The sequence below is a fragment of the Bos indicus x Bos taurus genome, chromosome 29 (assembly GCF_003369695.1).
Source record: "Bos indicus x Bos taurus breed Angus x Brahman F1 hybrid chromosome 29, Bos_hybrid_MaternalHap_v2.0, whole genome shotgun sequence".
NCBI lineage: Eukaryota > Metazoa > Chordata > Mammalia > Artiodactyla > Bovidae > Bos > Bos indicus x Bos taurus.
In genome coordinates this window covers 11,522,899-11,540,247 of record NC_040104.1, presented here as the reverse complement: position 1 = coordinate 11,540,247, position 17,349 = coordinate 11,522,899, and the positions used below count along the sequence as shown (strand labels likewise).

The 17,349-nt window shown below is 47.0% G+C and overlaps 1 pseudogene; it reads left to right on the top strand.

The window, feature by feature from the left end:
- Positions 1-8,295: 8,295 nt before the first annotated feature.
- LOC113885994 lies at positions 8,296-16,944 on the top strand (annotated as a pseudogene).
- Positions 16,945-17,349: the final 405 nt, after the last annotated feature.

The following is a 17,349-nucleotide window of genomic DNA, read 5'->3' as shown; positions in this document are numbered from 1 at the left end:
CACAAAGAGACCAACATGACTTAGTGACTTAACAACAAGTTGTCATTCTACTCTGAAAATTCATCATAGAGTAAATGTAATCCGTTTTCTGTGAAATACTTTTAGAGATTTGAAGGTTAGTCCTTATGCCCCCACCAAAGTCTTGATTCTTCAGTGTAAAGTGAAAGTCACTCAGTTGTGTCCGACTCTTTACAACCCCATGGACTATACCGTCCATGAAATTCTCCAGACCAGAATACTGGAATGGGTAGCCTTTCCCTTCTCTAGAGGATCTTCCCAACCCAGAGATTGAACCCAGATCTCCCACACTGCAGGCAGATTCTTTACCAGTTGAACCATAAGGGAAGCCCAAGAATATTGAAGTGGTAGCCTATCCCTTCTCCAGTGGATCTTCCCCACCAGGAATCAAACCAGGGTCTCCTGCATTGCAGGTGGATTCTTTATCAACTGAGCTATCAGGGAAGTTGTTCTACAGTGTAAACAACCCTCCAAAATATCTGTCAACCTTCCCACTTCCCAACCAAATGGAGGATTGGAAGCTTGTGGCCATGACCTTCACTAAGTGTCCAATGGCTTCCCCACCCTGATCTACAGCTTATCTTAATGTTCTTAACATCTTTCATTTCTTCTATTCACTACTATTGCACCTTCACCTTTCATTCTTCTCCTCCATTCTCTAACAACTCACTAACCTATTCAAAGTTCCCCACTGCAGAAAACATAAATCCCACACTCTTGAAATTAGACTTGACTGCCAAGCCCTCCCCACACCACCCCGGGAGGTGGTTTTGGTTACCCTCTTCTACACTGTCCTGTGTACCATTGGTGCTGTTGTCCAAATTATCAAGTCCTTGTCCTGAACACATGCTGGCTTACACTTCCATATTCCCTCAAAATTCACTGTGGCCCTGTGGCTTGTTTATACCAACGAAAAGCAGGTAGCAGTGACACAGGTCACTTCTGGCAAATGATTTGATAGTGTCCACTGGAAAACAAAAAAAGCACAAACTAAGAGTTGACAATTCTGTTTTATTTGGAAAACTTTCTGAGGATTTCAAGCCTGGGGCAGCCTTTCAGATAGCTCTAAGGGATTTATCTGAAGAGGTAAAGGAGGAGGCAGGATATATACGAGTTTTTGCAACAAAAACAGATATAGGTTACCATTCATTAAAGGAAGTCAGATTTGCAAGTTAAGGAAGTTAAGCTTTTTCAGTGTATGGGAAGATGCATGAGCCAGGCCTACTGAAATCATTCCTTTCATATGCAGCTTAGCTATCTAGAGAAGTATCCACTTTCTTCTCATCCTGAGTCCCCTCTACATACACAACTGATGGTTGGGGGGTTGGCTTCAGTAGCTGAGGGCTTGATGGAGGGCATGTTTTGCCCTCCTGAATTTCTTCTGGGCTGACCATTGAGAAGCAGCTATAATGTGATGCCTGGATGGCTGTTAATCCTTTGTTTAATGATATGGCAGGCCACAGTTTTCATTTGCGATAGTCAGTACATGAATTAGCACATGCTGTTCCCCCAGCCATGGCAACTAGTGACACTGCAGATGATGAAGCCTCCACCAGTCTGCATCCCCAGGAGAAGTCTCCAATCAGAGTCCCAGACAACTAGTGATGGACAGACAGATTTCTCTTTGGGGGCCCACAACGTAGTATGAAGAATCTTGGCTCCCAAACCAGAACTGAACCCATTCCCCTGCTGTGAAAATGCAGAGTCTTAATCACTGGATGGCCAGAAAAGCCCCAGATTCTTATTTTTAAATTGTACATTGCTTTTATTGCCTACACTTTCCACACTGACTGATTTAATTTACACCTTTGGGTTAAGTTTCCTAGGTGACTGACGACCCCTGGAGTTTAGTACAATGTCAATGCTACTGTTTTTGATAGGCACTCCCTCCTCCCCACACTCACTCAGCAATGTCCTTTATCCATGGAGCCATGGAGAAACAGCTCAGTTGCCACCTTCACCACGAAGCCTTCCTAAAGTTCCACCCAAGGCAACATCAGGCACCAGCTACCCAGGACACTGGGAGCAGGTCTCCATTAGAGGCTGCTCACATTTCTTTCTGACATTTGGATTATGGACTGTCATAAGTCCTAAGTGTTAGTTGCTCAGTCGTGTCCAACTCTTTGTGACCCTATGGACTGTAACCCGACAGTCTGTTCTGTCCATGGGATTCTCCAGGCAAGAATACTGGAGTGGGTATCCATTCCCTTCTCCAGGGGATCTTCCTGACCCAGGGATCAAACTCGAGTCTCCTGCATTGCAGGCAGACTCTTTATGGTCTGAGCCCCCAGGGAAACCCAAGACCCCCACTAGCCCAAGCAGAAACAGCCTGCACTCCAAGTGCAGGAAGTAGGTTTCAGGCCATCTTACCCTGGGCCCATTGTCTGTTTTCTGGGCGTAGTCTGCATGGTGCTCATGCACTCAGGCTCCATCTATGCAGGGAGCATTTTACATGCTAGGCTTAGCGCACCTTGGAGAAGTGTTCACGGAAAGAGTGAATATTTCCTAATAGATGAAATCCTTTCTCAGTTTCACCCTCCATCCCCCACCCTCTTGTCTTCTCTGCATCACTGGCTGGTCACTCAAGGAGCAGTTGGAATTAACAGCTGAACAGACCTAGATTCAAATCTTGGCTCTACCACTCACAGGGAGATGCTAAACCTCTCTCAACTCAGTTTCCCATCTGTAAGTTGGGGACAATCTCAAACTCTCAAGGTGCCCATGAAAAGTACATAGGGAAATGCATTCAGTGTCTATGGTCTCCTCAAATGGATCAAGCTCTGTGCTTGGGACACTGGAGTGGCTAGTGAAAGCCTCCCTCTGGTGGAGACATTTGAGATGATGCTGAATTTTGAGAAAGGAGCCAGTCATGCAAAGAGTGGTAGAAGGACATTCCAGATGTGGAAACATCCATTGCACATGTCCAAGGTGACCAAACTTAACAAATGGCTACTTTTCCACCTCCAATCTTCCTTCCACACTTGGAACTCAGCCACAAGTCACTCACCATAGCCTCATCACATTCTTCACTTGTGAGATACCAGCAACAAGCCATCTCATCCTCCCCAGAAGGGAGACACAGGGGCTATCACAGGGCTGAGTTGGCTCTGGGCCCAGGGCCATGTAGATCAGCTGGTTTATCATCAGAGGCATCAGGTGCCAGGGATACCACCAGTGACTCTTATCCTATTCATGTCCTTTTCCTCAGGGGTGGAACCCCCAGGGCCCTGATAGAGCCAAGAGACAAGAAAAGGCTCTTGTCTCATCTTCCCTTGTATGGTCACAGTGACCCCTGAAGACACTGCTATCTGGGAAAAATCTCTTTCCTTCATTCCTTCTCAAAAGGTGGTCTGAGGCCAGCATCAGCACCTGACCCTGAAGCCTGGTGGCTGGAACTCAACTCACAATCAGCTGGGACCCAGGGATGCCTAGCCTTGACCAGTATGTCTGTCCTTTGTCTCCAAGCAGATCCATAAAACAAAGTCCCCAAAGAACATGACTTGTTGCATCCTCCCTCAAGACCTTCAAAGCTCTAAGGTATTTTTTGAGCACCAAAGAGGGAACACAACCCTTGGTCCAGGCTTATCTGAGCATCACCATTCTTGCTCAGCCCAGGGTTCCCGAGGAAACAGTAAGACACTGCATCAAAGTTTCCAGAGAGCTAAGCAGATAAAGCTCCTCACTGTGAAAGAAGGTCCATGTTACCCAGTCTCCAAAGAGTCGGTGTTGTATGAACTAGGAGCGGGAGCACTGGAGCTAATGAACTGGCAGTGAGTCTAGAAAAACTTGCACAACTGCCTCGAGGGGCCACTCCAGCTGGGGCTGCCCTCACTGTGCCAGGAACCCAGCAGACCTAGCTCCCAATATTGTTTTTCTGCTGCTACAAGATGGTAAGTCTACTGATAAAAGCTGAGCTGAACTTGAGAGGCACAGGGAAAGAACTTCTGCTCTGGCTCATGCAGACCACTGAGAGCTGTCCAGCAGTGGATACAATTGAGCTTTCTCTGATCTTTCCCTTCTCAGACCTCTCCCCCTCTGAGAACCAGAGGCCCTGGGTCCCTGTGCTTCACTAACATACCTGCAGCTTTTGGGTAAGTTATACATGCCAGGGTTCTGTTTCCCATCTCTTGGATGAGGGAGACTGGACTTGCTCCAGAACACTTGTTCCAGACTGAAGCTCAGTGTCAATCTGTGGACAAGTGGCTCAGAGATGCATGTTGCTGAGGACACAGAGGCCACATCTATTCATCATGATGCCATGATCCCCTCGCAGTGTCTGGTGATAATGAGCTCAGAACAGGGAGTGACAGACCAGTTGGAACACAGCTGCTATGAGACAGAGGACCTTGGATCTTTCCACCACCCGGGTTCTGTGGGATGAGATCAGATAGTTATAAGACAGAAGTTACCAACTGGGAAGGTTGGAGATTCCTCAGCAGAAACCCACATTGGGCTGATGAATCACCTCTCAAAAAGGAACTCTGGGTGCAATTACATGCCAGGATACTTGGATAAATAGGAAGTACTTAAAATGCTTTGGATGACCTGCCATGGTACTGTCTAGCCTGGGATGATGCCCACAGTTAGAGTCAAATCAAATGACCCATGGGGAAGCTGTCTTCCTCCCCGTGACTCATTAGAAGTGAAGCCAGTTCTATCCCCTCCATGTCCAGAGCAGGAATTCCAGCAGGAAGGATGTGATCTCCAGCATGGTTAACCGGGAGACCTAGGTAGGTCTGGTCCTCTGGTAGGCACCATTTTTTTTCCCAGTGCTTCTTCCTTCCCTCCTGGGTCCTGAGCAAGATGTCTACCTCTTGGTTACTGGGTTATGAATTCCTCCTACCTTCCCTTCCAAATATCCCTGCAGTCCCACTTGTGGCTCCCTTCCTACCGAGGCCCTACCCCTCACCTGAAGATGGCACTAAAGAAGGGAAAACCAAGGAGGAAGATGCCCAGTTCATTCTTTCTAATAATGCCCATGTTCCTTCTACCTCCAGGCCCTGACCTGACTCATCAGAGTCTCCAGTTGGATGACATCCACCTTAGCTGGGGGAGGGGCAGGGTGGGATGGGAGTGAGTGGGGAAACAGTGATCATACGACAGGAGAACAGCTGGCCTAATGAGCTCTATGTCTGTAACCACTCACCCAGTGGTGGCCTTCCCAAGCCTGCTTTTCTTGTGCTATTCAAGGTATAACTAACGGCAGAAACTTCAAAACGGACAATTTGTAAACTTCTTATTACAAAAAGATTTCAAACATTGCAAAAATGTAAAGAATAGTAGCATGAACCTTGTTATTTCATCAGTCAACATCTAGAACTACAACACTACTCTGTTAGTCTGTCATAGACTGGAGGCTACACGTCCAAGATCAAGGTGCTGGCCAATTAGGTTCCTAGTGGGGACTTTCTTCTTGGCCTGAAGACAGTTCTCATCTTGCTATGTCCTCACACGTGGTGGTGGAGGGGTCGGGAGGCAAGAAGGGGGCAGAGAGAGGGAGAATAAAAGAGAGAAAGATTGAGAGAGAGGAAGAGATCAAGGAATCTCTTAGGTGACTCTTCTTCTAAAGACACTAATGAAATCATGAGGGCCCCACCATCAAGAAAATTGTTGAGCAATCCTCTAAAGCAGCAGTCTCCAACATTTTTGGCACCAGGGACTGGTTTCCTGGAAGACAATTTTTCCAAAAACCAGAGTGGGAGGGATAGTTTCAAGATGATTCAAGGGTATTACATCTATTGTGGATTTCATGTCTATTACTTTTGCATTGTGATATATAATGAAATAACTATACAAGTCACTGTAATGCAAAAAGAGTGGAAGCCCTGAGCTTATTTTCCTAGAATGTGACTGTCCCATCTCTGGGTGATGGGAGAGCGATGGGGAGCAGCTGTAAATACAGATGAAGCCTCACTCACTGGCCTGCTGTGAATGAGGCTTTTCAGCAAAATTATCTCCCAAAGGCTCTGCCTCCTAATACCATCACGTTGTGAGGTAGGGATTCCACAACTGACTCTGAGGGTATAAACTATTCAATCCATAGCAACTACACAGATCTGTTTCTTAAATCAAGACAGATCCTATTTATAATTATTCTTTGCTATTTATTCATTCTTGAATGAATAAATATTCATTTTAAGTATTTTAAGGAAGAGATTGCCATTTAACAAAATATATATACCCACAGTACTCTTTTGTTCCAAACAAAATTAACATCTAATATCCAGTCCATGTTCAAATTTCCCTAATCCTCTAAAAACAAATGTATTTTAACAGTTTACTGATTAAAATCATGGACTAGACAATGCAAACATATGTTGTACTTGGCTGTTCTCAGACTTTAACTAGATATCAATCTCCCACTCCCTAGCTTTTTGTGACATTTATTTAAAAAGTAGGAGAAGGCGGGGTAGTTTGTCTTATAGAATGTCCCAAGTATTGGGTTTAAAGCAGGGCTCCACAACACTTGTACCAAGACCAGTACCAGTCCTTGGTCTGTTAGGAACCAGGCAGCACAGCAGGAGGTGAGCAGCAGGCCAGTGAGTGAGGCTTCATCAGTATTTACAGCTGCTCCCCAGTGCTTCCCATCACCCAGAGGTGGGACAGTCTCATTTCAGGAAAATAAGCTCAGGGCTCCCACTCTTTTTGCATTACAGTGACTTGTATAATTATTTCATTATATATAACTATGTAATAATAATAGACAAAATCCACAATAGATGCAGTACCCTTGAATCATCCTGAAACCATCCCCCACACCCTGGTTTTTGGGAAAATTGTCCTCCAGGAAACCAGTCCTTGGTGCCAAAAATGTTGGAGACTGCTGGTTTAGAGGATTGCTTCTCTATTCCTTTATCTATGTATTTCCCTGAAAACTGGAAGCTAGATCTAGAATTGAGTTCAACATCTCATCCATTCCACTCTTCCCTCCATCCATCTTATACCCAGTTATTGGGATGCTCTGTGTCTTATTCCACACACCCCTGTGGATGGTCTTTTCTGATAACTTTCAAATCTTTTGCTTTTAAAAACAAAGTTGCAGTGAAAAGCTTGGGCATATGGTTTATTTGGTCTTCCTTGGTGTCTCAGCCGTTAAGATTCCACCCACCAACGCCTGAGACTCAAGTTTGATGCCTGGGTCAGGAATATCCCTAGAGGAGTGCATGGCAACCCACTCCAGCATTCTTGCCTTGAGAATCCCATGGACAGAGGAACCTGGTGGGCTTCAATCGATAAGGTCACAAAGGGTCGAACACAACTGAAGTGACTGAGCGTGCATGCAAGAGTGTTATTCGACTTTGAGTTTCTAACATGTAACCCAGACCCCAGCACACAGGGTTCTCCTTATATGTTTGTTGGATAACATAAATTATCTTGTGGGTGCACATATCACATACTTTCCAATATGAAACCATGCAATTGTAATACTGCCCTGGTCTAGCTCTTTGATACAGATTGGCATCAAAGGTGCCTCTGATCTGTGCTATCTGTCCCACTAACTGAAGTCACTCACATGTTGCTGGCCTGCCCCTGGAGTCTTCACTTTGCCATTTGACCTCTTATCCTCCTAGCAAACTCCTCTCCAACTGAAGACTGCAATGCACATCTCATGACATGTCTAGGAAGACCACATGAGCTCAGGAATCTCTAGCTTGGTCCCTGGCATTTATTTTTATCACCTTATTAGCATAGGGTCACAAAGAGTCAGACTCAACTGAAGCGACTTAGCACAGCACTCAGCAATAGTGTTTTGTCTCCAAATTGGCAAAAGTCTCCCCATTCTTAGTTCAGTTTGGTTTTTCAGCCAAGCCACAAGGAAGAGATTACAGTAGAAACTCTGTATTCTGATAATTTTCCAAAGCAACTCCCCTTGGACACTGATGGAGGTAGAGATTTTATGAAGAGATGGGTATATCTTATCAGATCCATTAGTGACCTAGTGAATAGAGTAGTGAAGTCGCTCAGGCATGTCCGATTCTTTGTGACCCTGTGGACTGTAGCCTACTAGGCTTCTCCGTCCATGGGATTCTCCAGGCAAGAATACTGGAGTGGGTTACCATTTCCTTCTCCAGGGGATCTTTCTGAACCAGGGATTGAACCTGAGTCTCCTGCATTGGAAGCAGATGCTTTAACCTCTGAGCCACCAGGGAAGCCCCTATTAGTGGCCTAGAGGGGACAGTTTGGGCAGGTCAGAGCATATATAGCCAGGAGCTCCCGGCAACCTCTGCATGCTAAGAACCCAGTTGTTTCTGAGCACTTTGGACCCTTGAAAGAACCATGAAGTGGCTTGGGCTCCTTGGGCTGGTGGCCCTCTCAGAGTGCATAGTCATGTTAGTACGGGGACTGTAAGTAGCATCATCTTTTTCTCTGGGATTTTTTTCCTCTTTCTCTTATTCTTTTACCCATCAGGGTTTAAAGAGAATGTAATCATTCCCTGACAGTCTTACAGTTCAAATTTCACTTATTGATAAGAACCTTGCCATTGGCAGCTGGGGCCCAAGGTTTTTGGGGTAGGCTTGCAGAATTGCACAACTCTGGGGGTGCAGTCACATCATGACATATGTGGAAATGGCACTCCTTGGAATTGCTCAGTGCACAACCTGTGCGACTGGAGGTATGGTCCTGTGGAATAGCATTTCTCTTGCATTTGTTTCTAGCTCTTCTTGTTTTCCTTTCTCCATTTCTGTGTATATGTGTCTGTATCATCATCTCCGTGTCTATCTCTCCATCTCTCTGGATGTCTCTGTGCATGGAGAACTCTCTGATTTCTTTTTTCTATTCTAATTCTTCCTTACTTCTCTAGCTTCTTAATTGCCCTAATTTATTTCCCATCTCCTGGCTTCCTCTCCTACTCCTCTCTTCTGCTTGAGCCCCAGAGAAAGATCAGAAGTACTACTTCTGATCTTTAAATTCTGATCTCTAAATAGCAGTGTGACCACAGCCAAGTCACAAACTCCTTGCATTTCAAATTCCTCCCTTGTAAAAAAGAGGATGATAAACCCACTTCTACCTTATTCCCTGTATTTCTTTGAGAAAGATACAGTAGGATGGCCACAGCTATGGTAAGTCACTGTTGAGACTTCATATATATCAAGAATATTACATCCCTCATTTCACTTAATAACCAAACATTCTATATTGGTGGGGTAGAGATTATTGCATTCTACCTTTTACCACTGGGGAAACTGAAGCTTCAATTGTTCATAAAAATGGAAAATACACTGCCATTACAATACCACGCATGACAGTCATAGTATAACAAACACCTGACTGCTGCCCCTTCTTTGCTTCCATTTCCCCATGCTTGGTGAAAGAATCCTGCTAACAAAGATGAAGACCATGCAAGACACTGTCCCAGAAAAAAAGTGCTGAAAGATCTCCTGGAGAAACACGCTTACAGACTGTCCCACAATTCCACCAATGACCCAAATTCACTTCTCACCCCCTGAAAAACTTGCAGGATGTATTTGGGGAGGATGGTGCTCCACAGCGCCCCCTGGTGCTCTGGTCTAGCACTGAGGTTCACCTGAACTTTTCAGGTGGGATGTTTGGGGCTCCTGCAGGAGGCAGAGACGGTGGGGAACAGGGACCCCATTCCCAGAGGAAAAGACATTCTCATCCTCAAATCTTGGTCTGTGTTTACTGGGACAAACAATGACCAGGTGGAGGTAAACATCCATTTCTGTGTCAAAGTTGTGGCATTAGTTTCAAGGAGACTGTTATTTCTGAACCAAGTGATCCATTGAGTTACAAATGAAGGGTGAGCCATGTCTGATCAAAAGCAAAGCTAACCGCAAATCAACTATGAAACCCCGGGCAGAGGAAGTTCAGCCTTTGCAGATCCAAGAATGACACCATTAAAAAAAAAAAAAAGATACTGAACCATGGTGCTAGTGGAGACATAAGAGATGCAGGTTTGATCCCTGGGTTGGGAAGATACCCTGGGCATGGCAACCCACTCCAGTATTTTTTCCTGAAGAATTTCATGGACAGAGAAGCCTGGCAGGCCATGGTCCATAGAGTTGCAAGGAGTTGGACTTGACTGAATCACCTTAGCACGCATATAGCATGTGATATATAAAAGTCTAATGCTATAGCTATTGATTTGAAAAATGTCTCCTATCTTCTTCCAGAATATGCAGGTCACCCTGAGACATAGGCAAAGAGTAGATAGATGTCAAATGAAAGGGCCACCTGCACAGTATTGACAGGATATGGTCTCAGTTTAGAGAAAGTGGCCCAGGGTGACCCCCAGGAGGACCACCTGGACAAGGCTGTGTTCATGCTGAACATGAGGAGACTGGAGTGTTTCTCAAATGAATGCACTAGTCTGAGCAGAGGCTGTGAGATGGGGGACAGGTGGAGGGGGTGGAGGGTTGGAAAGTGATTTTACAAGACATGGGAAACCCAGCAGGAGGCAGTACTCCAGGAATCAGAGGTGGATTGGTCTGCCCTAACCACCAACCTCCGGCCCCTGTAGTTCACCTACCTTGGAAAAATCACCATTGGAATACCTCCTCAAGAGTTTCAGGTCGTCTTTGACACTGGCTCATCTGACACGTGAGTGGCCTCCATCTACTGTGACAGTCCAGGTTGCTGTAAGTACCACCCCAGCCCCGACCATCCCAGACTCCCCATCCCACCTCCTTCTCCATCCTTGGCACCTGACACACTCATCTCTTTTGTCTCCAGCTGCACTATTTCACTTCAACCTGAATGCATCCAATACCTTCCACCCCTCAAACCAGTCTATCAACCTCATCTACGGCTTTGTGTGGATGACGGGAGTTCTTGGCTATGACACTGTTTGGGTAAGTTAGAAACAAGGAGCTGAGTCAGGACAGGCTTTGAGAGTGACTACTGCTCACAAAACAGACACAGGACCAGATGGCAAAGCCCTTCCTTCTGAAAGTCCCTTAGTGACTGGCTGTCTGCCCCTCAGACCTGTCCCTGGAGAAATAGCACCTCTGTTGACACACAACCTCCCAGAAAGGCCAACGCAGAGAGTGGATTAGGGTGTGGACTTGCAGCTCCTTTGCCCATAAGCAGCTCAAGGTTCATTTTGCTGGAAGCAGGGAGAGAAGGGGAGAAGCACCCACATTTATTCTTAGACTATGCCGGGCACATTCATGGTAATAACTTATTTAATCCTACAACAATCCCACATAGCAGGTACTGTGATTAGCTCCATGATACAGGCAGGTAAGAAAACTGAAGTTCAGAGAGCAAGGACCTTGCCAAAGTCACACATCTGGTAAGCAATGGAGATGGGCTGGCCAGTCAGGCCAGTCAAGCAGGTGTGGAGTGTTTCAAGAGAGGATAAAACTGATCTGGGGCCACTGGGGGCAGTTCAGGGCTTCAGTTATCCACACAGGGAAATAGGGAGCCACATATGCGGGTGGGGCCTGATAAATGGGTTCTCACTCTGGGGGACCATTGAGAGTCTAGTAAAAACTATGGCCTGTCTCCCCCAAAGTACCTATTTTCCCTCTCTATCTCTCAGTCACTCACTCTCTATCTCTCTCCCTCACACACACACACACACACACACAGGCCCAAACCTCTCCAAAAGTATGTTTCCCAGGCAGAGTTTTCGTAAGAATGATGCCTGTATACAAGAACATTGTATAATGGGCTTCTGTCTTCCGGGGCAGATACAGAACCCACAATACATTACAATGAATGAATGAGGTCCATTTCTGTCATCAGATCACAGTGATGCCAAAGAGAAGGCTACCCTTGTCTCTGTACATTTTGTCCTCAGGTGGGAACCACTGGGTCCTGTCCTGAGTCTTTGGTTGCCCCATCTGTACAGAAGGCATGAGGCCAATTTGACTCACACAGATGGTATTTACAGGAGTAGTTGGTGTTGGTTAAAATCCACATCCCCACACCAATGGAACCCGAATTCCTGTCCCAGCTGGGTCTAACAGTCTGAAGTCAATGCAGGACATAGTCAGGCCTCAGTTCTTCTCTGCAGTGTTAATGGCATCTCCTCCCAGTCTCACTTTCCAAGCCTTTACATAGGAACACTCTCCTCTCCCACAGATTGGGAACCTTGTCATCGTGAACCAGACATTTGGCCTGAGCAAGGTGTACAACAGACCCGTGGAATCCCAACCTGTTGATGGCATCCTAGGCTTGGGCTACCCTAACTTAGCTGTCAAAGGAAGCGCCCCCATCTTAGACAACCTGAAGAAACAAGGAGTCATTTCTGAGCCTCTCTTTGCCTTCTACTTGAGCACATAAGTCTGAGCTGGACAAGCCGTGTCTCCAAGTTAACTGTAAGATTCTTTCAGCTGCAAGAAAAGTTATAGACAACCTGATCCAGAATATTCCTGAGAGATAGTCTATGCAAGGAGAAATGCTGCCCTAGGGACCCACCTGGCCCCATCACTTGTTTTTGCCAAGAAAATTTTTTTGGAACACAGCTATGCTCGTGGGCTCAAGGGGAGCAGTTTGGTCCAGAAGGGCTCAGGGAAGAGGAAGAGCAATAGGAGGTGTCAGGAAATGGGTTGGAGAAACAGGTAACTCGGTTTGCTGGTGGATTTGATATGGAAGATAGGTGAAAGATGGTGAGAATGTTCCCTTCAACTAACAGTTCACCAGGAGCCCAGACCAGTGACTGAATTTTCATGGAGTCAGTGCAAAATAAACATGTGGGACCCCTTGTTCAAAACATACTAGGAATTTCAAGGCAGGGAGAGCAGAGGTGGGGCCCTGCTGAGTACAGGGCTTCATAGACAGCATAGGTCACAGGCAGGTGAAGCCAAACCTAGTTGACCCTGAACCCGAGTCCTTACCACCCTGGGGCCTTGGTCTTTCTGAAAAATGACAGGCAAAACAAGGAGGGGTGCTAGACCCCTCCAGCATGGTTCCTCTGAGGGTATCTGTAAGAACTCAGGTCACTGGAGGGGACCAGGCCCTCTTCAGAAGGCTGGTGGTCAAAGCCAAGTTGCTCAGATTCCAACCTCTTCAGTGGCACTCATTAGATGGTGACAGACCTGAGTCAGGTACTCAATCCCTCTGAGCCTCGATTTCTGCATCTGTAAATGGGGACCACAGTAGTGCCTCTGATGGGTGGGTAAGCACAGCCCTCAAATAGTTCCTGGTGTTACTGTCCTCATGGTGCTCCCCTCTTTCCTTCTCTCGACAGCCAGAAAGAGAATGGCAGCGTGGTGATGTTTGGCGGGGTGGACCACTCCCACCACAAGGGAGAGCTCAACTGGATACCAGTGTCATGAGCCGGCTTCTGGCAGATAGCCATGGAGCGGTAAGCCTCTCCCTCTGAGGACCACCCCAAGTGATGCTCCCACATGTGCACAAGGACACAGGCAGACACACACAAGTGCACGCACAGACACAGTCACACACAGACATACACACCCAGAAAGACACATAAAAACACATATGGAAACATATTTAAATACACACATGTAAACACACAGAGGCACACAGATACACACAAACAGACACACACACACACACAGAGGGAGACGTATAGACACACCCACAAACAAGCAAACACAGATACGGACACCATCCACGGGTTTAAAATCACCCCAGGCCTCCTGACCAGGCCTCTGGCCAGGGTCCTGAAAGGGTCCAGACAGGCCTGTGCAGCTGGGGGAGGCGGGAGGGGAGCACCTGCTGTGCTATGAGGTGGGGAGCAGGGTTTAGGACCCTATACTGTGATGAAAAGTTGATCAGGGAGAATCTCACCAGTCTGAACAGGGTTGTGTTAAGATGTCCAAATGACCAGGGCTACCTGGGAGGGCGGTACTTCTTAGCACACAGAACTGCCACTTGAAAAACAGAGCACGTCCTAGACAAACTGAGAAACCTGGCCTCCTCAGAAAGAAGCTCCACAGCAGTGGAGACAGGTTGGTTTCAGTGGGGAGAGGCTGTGACAGAGAGAATCAGGAAGCTGGGATCCAGGTGTGGCCTGAGAACAATGGGCAATAATCAATGGCATTCTGTGTGATACCCTCAGACACAGCTGATGTGCCCTTTTGCATCCCATGAGCTAACTTGGGCATCCTCTAACCACAGCCTCAGTCTGAGCCAGGTGGGGTGTTGCTAGGAGACAACATCTCCTGGGGAGCCTGTATCTCCCCCACCCCCTCTCTGAACATCTGCTTCCCCAGAGAACCTCCATCTTCTCTGTGTGGGTTGAACTATTAATGGTCAACACCAGATACAGGTTTTTGACTGTTCCTCATTCATTTCTTAATTCATTCATTCAAAAAAAAAAATGCATCGTGCATCTGCTGTGCTCTGAGAGGCACTGGGGTCAAACTTGCCCTCTCATCTAGTAAAGCAGTCATACATGAAACAAGTCACATACATAGTGAATTACCACTTTGTTACTTGCTAGATACAAGGAAGGGTCTACAAAGAGTGAGCAAGACAGGAACCTGATCTAGTCTGGTGGGAAGACTCCCTGACAAAGTGACAATTAAGCCTAAACCTGGAAGATGAGGACAAATTAACGCAACAAAGGGTATGGTGGTTGTGTGGGAAGGGCAATGGTACATGCCCAGGCCCTGAGGCATGAAAGACCTTGGTGCATCAAGAAGTGCAAGGAAGTCAAAGAAGGTGACATGATCAGAGCAAAGGGAAACAGACTCAGGGAGAGAGCTGAAGCCCTGACTATTCAGGAGACATTCAGGGAGGCAGCAGTTGTAGGGGAGGCTACATAGTGGCCCTGGTGCCCGCTTTGTCCCACTGTCTCCCAGCATCTCCATGAACGGGACGGTGATTGGTTGTTCCTGTGGATGTCAGGCCATTGTGGACACCAGGACGACGATGCTGATTGGCCCAAGTAACATGGTCGCCAAAATCTGGAGGTTCATTCACCCCAGGCTCAGTGGGAAACCCGAGGTGAAGGGTCATGCCACAGGGTCCCTCTCTGGCTCTCCACACCCCAAGGATCAGCTGAAGCCAATCTCTCTCCCTATTCCTCTAACAGATTCAGGTTCCATGTGATGTCATCAGTAAGTTGCCTCCTATCATCTTCACCATCAATGGAATTGACTACCCTGTGCTTACATCCAGAAGGTGAGGGGCCAATCCTGGGGGCTGGTTCTCAGATGTGGAACTTGCAGGAACCCCTGGGCTGCTGCTGGGAGGAGGGCAGCCTCTGCAGGCCAAGCCACGCCATTGCAGATGCTGCTGAGCCCCTGTGGTTGGGCCACTGCCTCCCACAAAATCATCCACTTGAGCATAATGGACAGTCGGGGACATCCATCCTCCTGATATAAATGTGGAGACACTACCCCATCCAGGCCTGGCGAGGGGCACAAGGAGAGGGGAACACTAAGGGCCTCTGCCCTCAGAGACCTCCAATGCAACCAGAACCCTCAGATGCATGAACAAGGAAAGTCAGCTCTAGCAATCCCTGAAACAGGACATGTGACAAAGGCAGGGGAGTGACTGAGGACAGTCCCAGTGTGCTGTCCCACCCTAGTCTCCCTTTCCTTCTCAAAAGTGTCCTGGTTTAGATGATAAATTATATAGTTACCCCGGTCCTTGCTACAACTTCCCCTTGCTAAGCCCCAGGGCCTCCTCTTGAGTTGGGGTACCAACCCCTCTGTGGGGAGGTTGGATGCTAAGGTGAATAAAGCATGCACAGTGACTGCTCAGCCCCGGCACAGGGTGGAGGCTTCACGTCAGCTCCCTGCGGGAGTTCAGAGCAGACTAATGGGCCAAAGAAGGCTTTGAGGAAGAGAGGGCATTTCAGGAATTCTAAAGCCCCAGCATCATGGAGGCATGAGGAGGCCCACTTGGGTACAGGCAAATCTACATTGATTCCATGCAAATGTACCCTCCCCTTGAGGGATCTGCAAAGGAGTGCTGGGTCAGATTAGTGGATGCGGGCTACCCCAGGGGAGTACCATAGTAAGTCATCCAGCCCAGCCTGGAGTGGCCAGGGCGGCTTCCTAGAGGCCTGAGCATGGTACAAAGAACCAGGTGTGGGCACTGCTATTGAAAATGGAGAGCCAACAATGACCTCCTCTGAGGCACCAGTGTAGCTCTGCCCAGTGTGATGTGGCAGCCTGGATGGGAGGGCATTTGGGAGGAGAATGGATATCTGCATGTGTATGGCTGAGTCCCTTTTGCTGTCCACTGGAAACTATCACAGTATTGTTAATCAACTATACTGCCATACAGAATAAAAATTTTAAAAAGAAAACACAGGTTATGGGGAAGGGGGAAAAGAACAGGCATTCTCTCCAGAGAAGACAAAGAGCAGGGGTGGGAAGGAACGAAGCAGTAGAGTATGAGGGGAATTACCAGCCATTTTTGTTCTTTTTTTTTTCTCACAAATTTTATTGATTTACAAAATACAGTTGATTTACAATGTTATGTTAATTTTTGTTATGCAGCAAATTCACTCAGTTACATGTATATATTTACATTTTTTCCATATTCTTATCCACTATGGTTTATCATAGGATACTGAATATAGCTCCTTGTGCTATACAGTAATACTTTGTTGTTTATCCATCCTCTGTATATTAGTTTGCATTTGTTGATCCAAAGCCCCAATTCTCCCCTCTTTCTGTCCCTTCCCTTATGAAAACCACTCTACCTGAGCCCTCTTGTTCTGGGATGGGCCCCCATTTCTGCACCTGCAGAGAGCTGTGGAAAGACCCACTTGATTCTCAACAAAGGAGGGAAATAAAAGCAAGAAACTGCCAGCTCTGGATGTCGAAGGCAGTGACAGGTAAGGGCTCAGGCTGACTGGTGTGTATTTCTGCCTCCCCCAGATTTATGAGAACCTCTGCATTAGCAGCTTTGCAGGAGGCTCAGAAGGCTTTAAAGGGCCAGAGACCTGGGTCCCTGGGTGATGTCTTCCTGAGGTTGTATTTCTCTATTTTCGATCGGAAAAACAACAGGGTTGGCCTGGCTCCTGCAGTGTAAATGATGAGCTGCTTTAGGAGTCAATCAGGCCCACTCCAAACACACACTCACTCACACCAAGGGCACTCTGGCCCAAGGGAATAGGTGATGAGACTGTGTTTGTTGCTCTGCAAAATCCTATTCTCAGTTAAAAGTAAAGGATTTCATCTCAGTGGGGCTGATACGAATGGATACCTCTCTTTGGGGTCGAGAAGGTGCATCATAACCAGGAACAATCTAGAATCAAGTCTCAACCACAAGTGAGAGGAGCCGAATTCCAACTGGCTTCAAGGAAAGAGGAGACTTATTGGAAGGACCCTGGGGATCTGGGACACAGGAACGAGAGTAAATCCAAAGATCGGTGATTGGATCCAAGAAATCAGAAGCCATCAAGCTCACTCTTTCTCTCCCTCGTTCTTTCCATTC